General features: G+C 36.1%; 1 protein-coding gene across 9 annotated transcripts in view; it reads right to left on the reverse strand.

The window, feature by feature from the left end:
- LOC129733237 (mucin-2) overlaps nucleotides 1–7,638 on the reverse strand; it is a 190,856-nt gene extending 183,218 nt beyond the window's left edge. For all 9 annotated transcript variants that reach the window (XM_055694921.1, XM_055694917.1, XM_055694923.1 and 6 more), the window contains exons 1-2: nucleotides 7,237–7,638; nucleotides 4,707–5,609 (exon numbers count right to left, since the gene is read on the reverse strand). The gene's annotated coding sequence lies outside the window, so the exon portion shown is untranslated. The remainder of the gene's footprint in view (nucleotides 1–4,706; nucleotides 5,610–7,236) is intronic.

Genomic DNA, 7,638 nt, shown 5'->3' on the forward strand with positions numbered 1-7,638 from the left:
TCTTATAAATAGGTATTGATTGCAGGCGGCACTATTTCTATAATACCATTCTGCTGCACACCAGTTGATGTTTTATAAGTGAGCAATACATTTAAAACACGCTGGAGCATCAAATGTGTCGTTGTACGGGTTTCATACTTAATCGTCAATTGTGCTGATTCCGCACAATATCGATGTAGTTTCACACCAGCCAACTTATGCGTGTAGGTAAGGAGGTAGTGTCCTAACAAACAATTTTGTTGATTTATAGCTTGCTAAGCTGAGCCATTACTACCGTCGAAGATTTGTGTAAAACAAACGTACTTCAACAAATCAACTTTACAAAAAAAAAAAAACAAATCAATTATTTCACAAAATTGTCTGTTATTTACGCGACTAGGAGCCCCCCAGTCTATTTTTGGCCAATTTAGAAATGCTAGGGCCAAAATAAAAGCCTAAAGAAGTTTTTTGGTTGGAAAATATGTAAACAAAATAACATACTATATTTATTTAAACTAAATGTTAGTGCAGAATATACACGAGTTCATCCGATCCGAAGAAAAAAAGACATATTGTATATCCTTCATACATAACTTACTATGGCCAAAACCGGTGCTTTCACCCTAGTGATTTCGAAGTTTCCTTACATCGCTAAACATAATTAAAAAATGACATTTGTGCTAAAAATTTTACACTGATCATCAAAGAGCAACAAAATGTGAAGAGAATTGAAAGACAAACGAATATGTGGAAGTAAATAACTTTCAATAAAATTTGCAGGAAGTACACTACCGGTACCCGAATAACTGTCCCATAATGAAAAACAACATGTTGAGAAAACGGCGATTTTATATCATCCGTGAATTTTCGGATTTCCAGCAATTACATCCAGAACCAATGACCATAACAATTTCATGGCACCACAAGTTTAACGTTGAGAACAAAAAACCATGGATGGAATTGGTTTTACGTTATATAACTTGAAAAAAAGACAAAATGGGACAAAATATGCGGGTACATTTCAAAAATACTCGCATATTTTGTCCCATCACATATAAATTCAACCAGCAACCGGCAGTATCATTGGCAACGTAGATTGTACTACAGAAAAACAAACTTAGTCTAGTTAATTAAATGACATACTTCTATATGCCTAAAATAATCCGATATACACTAATCAGGAGCAAAATTATATGTTTACAGTTTGTACAACTATGCAGTGGGACTGTAATGCGGGTATTTCAATATGGGACAAAAACAACTTGGTATTTTTTCCATGTTTTTCCATACAAAAATATCAATTTTAATTTTTTTCCAGAAAATATGATAACAATTAAGTCGATTCCCGATGATAACTCAAAAGTGACCAAAATCAGTATGGGACAGTTATGCGGGTACCGGCAGTACATACATTCAAAAGATTTTAAATAATAATCTACTAATTAGACCTTATAAATGTGAAGACATAAATTATATTACTGAAAAGTCAGTTGAACTATACTCACACAGAAATAATCAATGTTCGCAATTTATTTGGTCGTTATATAAGCGATCGGTTATAGTTCCACCAATTCCCTTTTTATTGAAAAACCTTTGAAAAGGGGTCTGAATGGCTATTACAGTTTATGGCGTGGCCCCGAATCATCTGGTGGGAATGGACAGTAGCCCTCATCACCCCAATAACACTATAAGGTAGCGTCGACAAGGCGATCGCACAGTTAAGAGAAACAGCGAGTAAAAAATGATTAACTTTTGCTTTCACACGAACGAGAGGTGTGATACTGTATGCGTTTGGAGATGGCAAAGAAATAGAAAGGAATGAGTTAAGTGTTTGCAATTAAGATGATGATGGAAAATTATTTTTCGTGTCTTTTTTGCCATGGCTTTTGAAAACCAGAAATTGATTTCAATGCGATGATGTCTTTGGTGAAAACACGATTGGAGCGATTGTTGTATCTTCTGTTCCAGCGTGCGCAATCTTTATTCTTTTTTTCGATTTACATTTTTAAATTGCTCAAAATTCACAGCCAAGGTTATGCAATGCAAATTGCCAAACAAAGTCATTGTCCGATATAAGTGGTTTGGAAGAATAGCAAAGTTCACCGCCACTACTATCTTCTAATACTATCAGTACTGTCATTCATAACCAACGTACCATGGATATTTCCAAAAATAGAGTTCATCATGATATATTGCAAGCTTGTTTTCGCCAAATATAACCAAAGTTATTGCTATTTACTTTATGAAGCAGGAAGCATGATGTAAAGCGATACGGAAGTAACATATACATCCCATCGTGCCTGAGAAAAATGAAAGAAACGAACCATTAAACATACTATAAATATCAAATAATTACGGCAACAAACATCACTGCGTGGTCAAAACGGCAAATAGGCACATCATCATCACGGCCCTTTTCGTTTCGAAATATTTTGTCTTACTTCGGTCTGCGGGCAGCTGAGCTACTAGCTAATCACGAAATAAATAAATATGCCATGCCTGCCATTTGAGAAAATTGGGAGAAACTGGTAGAGGCACTCCATTCATAAAAGGCATAACATTAGGTTATTGGTTTCACTGTCGAATTTCGTGATTCGCGCTCGAGGCCACATTTGAGATAGGTTTTCTATTTCGCACGATCGACTCGTATATCAAATCGACTAAATTCCGTCAACTTTCATTGTTTTTCTTTTTTACTCCACTGATTGCGAAGATTATGAATTTGGTTTGGAAAACATCTGACATAACAATGAGTGATATATTGGTATATAAGATATTATTTGCATACGCGTATAGATGATAAAAAACATCTACGCACTTAATTTTAATTGCTGAGAATTGTACCACTAAGAAACTCTGTGAAACAGCTAACAAGGTTTTTGGCAGATCGCCTCATTTTCGCAATGGTCGTCAAAATGTTTTGCCTACATTGACAAAAAATCAGCTGAGTTTGATCAGTTTTTTCCCAGATTCATTTATCGAAAAAAAACTACAGATTACAGAAGAAAGAGTGAGAATTTAATCAATTCTCATTTGTCTGGTTCATATAACAAATAAAACGATTTTTAAGTCCTTGCATGTTGTATGGAGTGACGCCATTTTCATAACAGTTGCAACATTTTTTCGTATGTTTCGGATCAACAAAGTTTCCATTTCGTGTGTAGTGTGTTGTGTAGTGCATTTTAGTCGTTTTGGCTCTAAATTGATTAAATTACGGCAACTCTCATTGTTTCCTTTTTACTCCCCTCCACGCCATTTCAAGAAACTGTAGATTCAGCTAGTTATTGCCACTGCATCACGAAATTAAAGTGGATTAGTTTTTAAACTATACGAACAACGAATCTAAAATGATGTTTTAGTTTAACGTTAGCATTTCAAAGTTATAACTTCAACTTGTACTATGGAATAACTCGATCGAAATAGAACATTCAAACTACACGAAGGCGGGAGAGGACATTTAAAAATACCTGTATTTTTACGGTCGCGTTTCACTTCGTCGTACAAATTTCAACCCACGAGGGGCCACTTTCCTAACACTATCTACATCAAGAATGACTTCATGCTTGCCACGGTAGGCGTAGATACTGACTAGGGTAAAAGCCGATATTATTGGTTTTCTAAGTATAACACCGGAATTTACTAAAGCATTTGATGTAATTCTCATCCTATTTCTATTGTGGCTAATTTTATCAGATATATTTTGAATACATTGCTCGAAAAAAATAGTTTTCCGCAGGCAATAACGCACAGTGAAATAAGCTCTGCTATTATAGATTGTTGTGGTGTTGTTATGTTGATTGTCCCTCGCTGGTGATGAATATAAACCCTGCAGCGGCTGTTAGCGCCGGTTGCTCTTTACCATGGTTATGTTGAAAATAGACCAGTGTGTCATATAACAGAATCTCCATAGGCGCACTCAATGCTGATCACATCACATCCCATCATCAATCTACGCAGCAAGTATGCGTTCATCGTGGCGGTGAGAAGCAAAAAACTAACAGCTGATGGACCGATGCTGATGATGATACTGTGTTTTTTTTTTTCGAAAGAATTATGTTTCAAAACATCGCGAGGGTTGTCGATTGTCTGTGGGAGAAATCGTGAAATACGAACCGCACACTTCCCACGCAAAAAGTGTGTTTTTTAAGTGTCGCTCGGATTTAGCGTCAACACGAGAGCCCTCAAGGTAATGCAGATTGGAACACTCGAGTATTGGAAAATTTTTAATTGGAGGATTCTTGAATGTTACTGAATATTTTCTTTTATGAGGCTTATAGTCTAAATTCCATTCCTTATCTCTCAGTTTGTTTCACACAGAATTGAAGAAAAAGCAGTTAGTGTGTTATTTTGCTGGTTCTTATTTTCTATTGGGCTTGATATTGAGAACATGCTAAATTTTTCTTTGATTGAATTTAAAATAGAAATAAAATAAATAATAGTTACAGTTATGATAATTATAGTAACAATGTTGGTTTCGGTCAGTCGTGGTTACGTAGATCTTTGGTGAGATAGGAAATGTTTGAAAAGGTCTCTTTTATCTTAGTAAGGCAGACACTCCCGGGATCCCAAATGGCTTTAATTAGCATTAGCAACATTGGAAAAAAAAGAAATAAAATGAAACTAAATCTATAGAAAAGAATGTGTTTTTTTAAACATGTTAGGGCGTGTATTAGCTCGTTTGAGTACGCATCATCAATACAAAAAAGTCAAACAAGGCATATACTCACTTTTCAATTCATTGTTTTTCCCAAAAGTCATTGGGTACCAAGTAACGCTTCCAGTTCAGGATACAAAAACAACGCCCACCTCTTCCACCTTTCGCACTTAATTCTGGCACTTTTTCGAGTTCCAATTGTTTTAGAATCGTCAAAGACACATGATTATATATACATTTCACTTTTTTACTTTTTGCACACACTTGAACATTTTTTTACGGTATGTTCTACTGCCGGGTAAAAATTTGCCGGTCCCTTGATTTTCTAAGGTATTCAAATCTACAAGATGCACTGAGTTTACTCCAACCACACTATTCACAATTTTTATTCAGGCCGTGGAATTAACTATTTGTAAAACCTATCATAGAGCACTGAGATATCATCCAAATGCCAAAGTGGAATGACACTAATGAACGCCGTTGTTAATGCATCGAGCTCAATTCCTCGTGTTTCTTTGCGAAAAAAATCAATTTTTTTGTTGTTGTTTCACTTTAACTATAATTTTTACCTTTCCGCCTTGCATTTTTTGTAATATTTTTCAATCGAAACTCACATTCCTCTTTATTCGATATCTTACTACACGCAATCGACGAACTGGAATCGCTGCAATGATGTTTTGCTGTGATCTTAGAAGCTTTAATAGCAAAGGCAAGAATTTGAATCTTTCAAATTGTTTGGATATTGATGGGCTTATAGATTACTGCGAATTAACTCTGCATTTTTCTCGTCAATGCACCAAAAACCGATGCTATTTATCGTTGCTTATGATAAGCTTAACAACTTCTATCGCTTACTGGAGAATCTTTCAACGGCTTGCTGGATCTCAGGATGTCAGCTGATTGATTTTCACTTGTATAGACTAATTTCGTGTCTCATGTGTTACGCTCGAAGGGCATGTCTTGATGGATGGATGGCCTGTGAAAAAGAAACGTGAGAACATGGAGATAATTTTTACTGGCGATACAGGTAAATACCGCGGAAAATTATCATATTATTTAATTTATTTTTCGTTTATCACTTCTCGCCGGAGAAATAATCCACGTGCATATACTTCTTTTGGCGAAAAGGTTCCCTTATTAAAATAATTCGCAAATATTTTGGGCATGCATTTAAAACAGTAAGGAAGAGAATCTTGTTACATATCAGTCTCCGGTTCCGGAAAAACACATAAAAGGGAAAGCGCGTGACGCGAAGCTTTGCCAAGAATCCGGAGCACCAACCATGCAGAAAAGATGGATACTTTCATAGGGTAGCTTCCGGGAATGAGTGGCTGAATGTGTAGCATGGTGTAGTTATTTCATCCAACAGCACACATGCGTATTGTGTGGTTGCGCTGCACTCGTACGACAATCAATAGGTTAGGAAAAGCGACCTGTCAGGTGGGTAAAATTAGAAGACACATTCGAAAACTAAAATAGTTATATTTGTCATACTCAATTTCAAAACAACTTGAATAAAAATATCACAAAATGGATGTTTAGAACATGACATATTTAAACCGGCATGACATTTGCAATATTCGACGAGATAGATAAACTGCTAATTCACAAAAAAAAAACAGTAAAAATGGCCCCATACAGTACCAATTTGTTTCAACCTTTCACTATAACAAGGGAAAATACATCGAAATTATTTTATACATTTCCAAAAACTTCACGGAGCTTGCTTCTTGGGTTGGAACCCAAATTTATTCTAACTGAAGCAAACGTATGTATTTGAAGTTTTGTCAAACAAAGTCAAGAGGAATTTCGAAAATAGATTGGAAATCAACAATTTAAATAGTTTAGATTCGCATTTTTAGATGTTTTCATACGATCCAATAGATATGGAATTAATTGGCCTTCACTTAATTATAACGCATCGAAATAATGTCTATATTCTTGCGTTGAATTTTCATATTGCATGAAACATTTTTTTAATTGTGTTCAAGTGTTTGTGACAATTTGCATGTTGATTAATAACAGCACACTTGAGTTCACCCGTCCTAAAAGTCTGGTAAACGCTTCGCAGTTTTGCAGTAACCGATTCACGATCAGTTCGCCAAATGTATGAGTTTTACTATTTACCAAATCCCCAAATCCATATTGTAATATTTGAGTAGTAGTGAGGTAAAACTTCCCGTCAATTTTAGTATAAAAGTCAACTAAAAAAGGCCTTAGAGCACGTCAATTTAGTTTTATTTACTCCACTGAACCACAAGTCCAAAGCGAAAGCATATTATGGCAAGGATCATGTTCGAAAATACTTTTTTGAACTTGGGTAGTAATGTTCCTCAGCCAGCATCTGCCACTCGATACAAAACGTCTGCCAACTACTATCCTCCGAAATATTTACGAAAAATACTGATACATAAAACATTAGAATCGCACAAACACGGTCAAATCATCGAGAGCCATAAGTATAGATCTATGAAATAAAAGATTTCTGAATGGGTTGGCGAAAGATTATTATTCGTAACTGCGAAGTTTTATGACAAATCTAACATTAAAATGAAAAGAATTGTGAACGAATAAAAACAAGGTAGCACTTGGTGTACACATACTTAGACAATGAAACTTCTCCCGTTGTTGGAGCAGCCGTTTGCTTATATTGCTTTCGCGGTAAAACAACACTTCTAGTCTCTTCAAGCGTCGCTCTTCGAACGCGCGCGACGGTAAAAATACAGAATGTCCCCCTTTGACCCCGGCCGATGTGAGACGTCTCGCACACGCGGATGACGACACCACTGGTGGTGGGTGGACGAAGATTTCCTCCAGAGTAACAACAGATGAGATGAGAGAATTGCATACGCGAGAGCAAAATATATACCACTCACACACCAAAACGGACACAAGCATTCACACTGTGAAACAAAATTCTCTCACGACAGAAAAACACAAAAGAGCCACGTTTTCCCGAAAACAAGACCGTCGCGACTCACGTTCCAAATTGGACTGACTGGCCG

The sequence above is a fragment of the Wyeomyia smithii genome, chromosome 3 (genome assembly GCF_029784165.1).
Source record: "Wyeomyia smithii strain HCP4-BCI-WySm-NY-G18 chromosome 3, ASM2978416v1, whole genome shotgun sequence".
Taxonomy (NCBI): Eukaryota; Metazoa; Arthropoda; class Insecta; order Diptera; family Culicidae; genus Wyeomyia; species Wyeomyia smithii.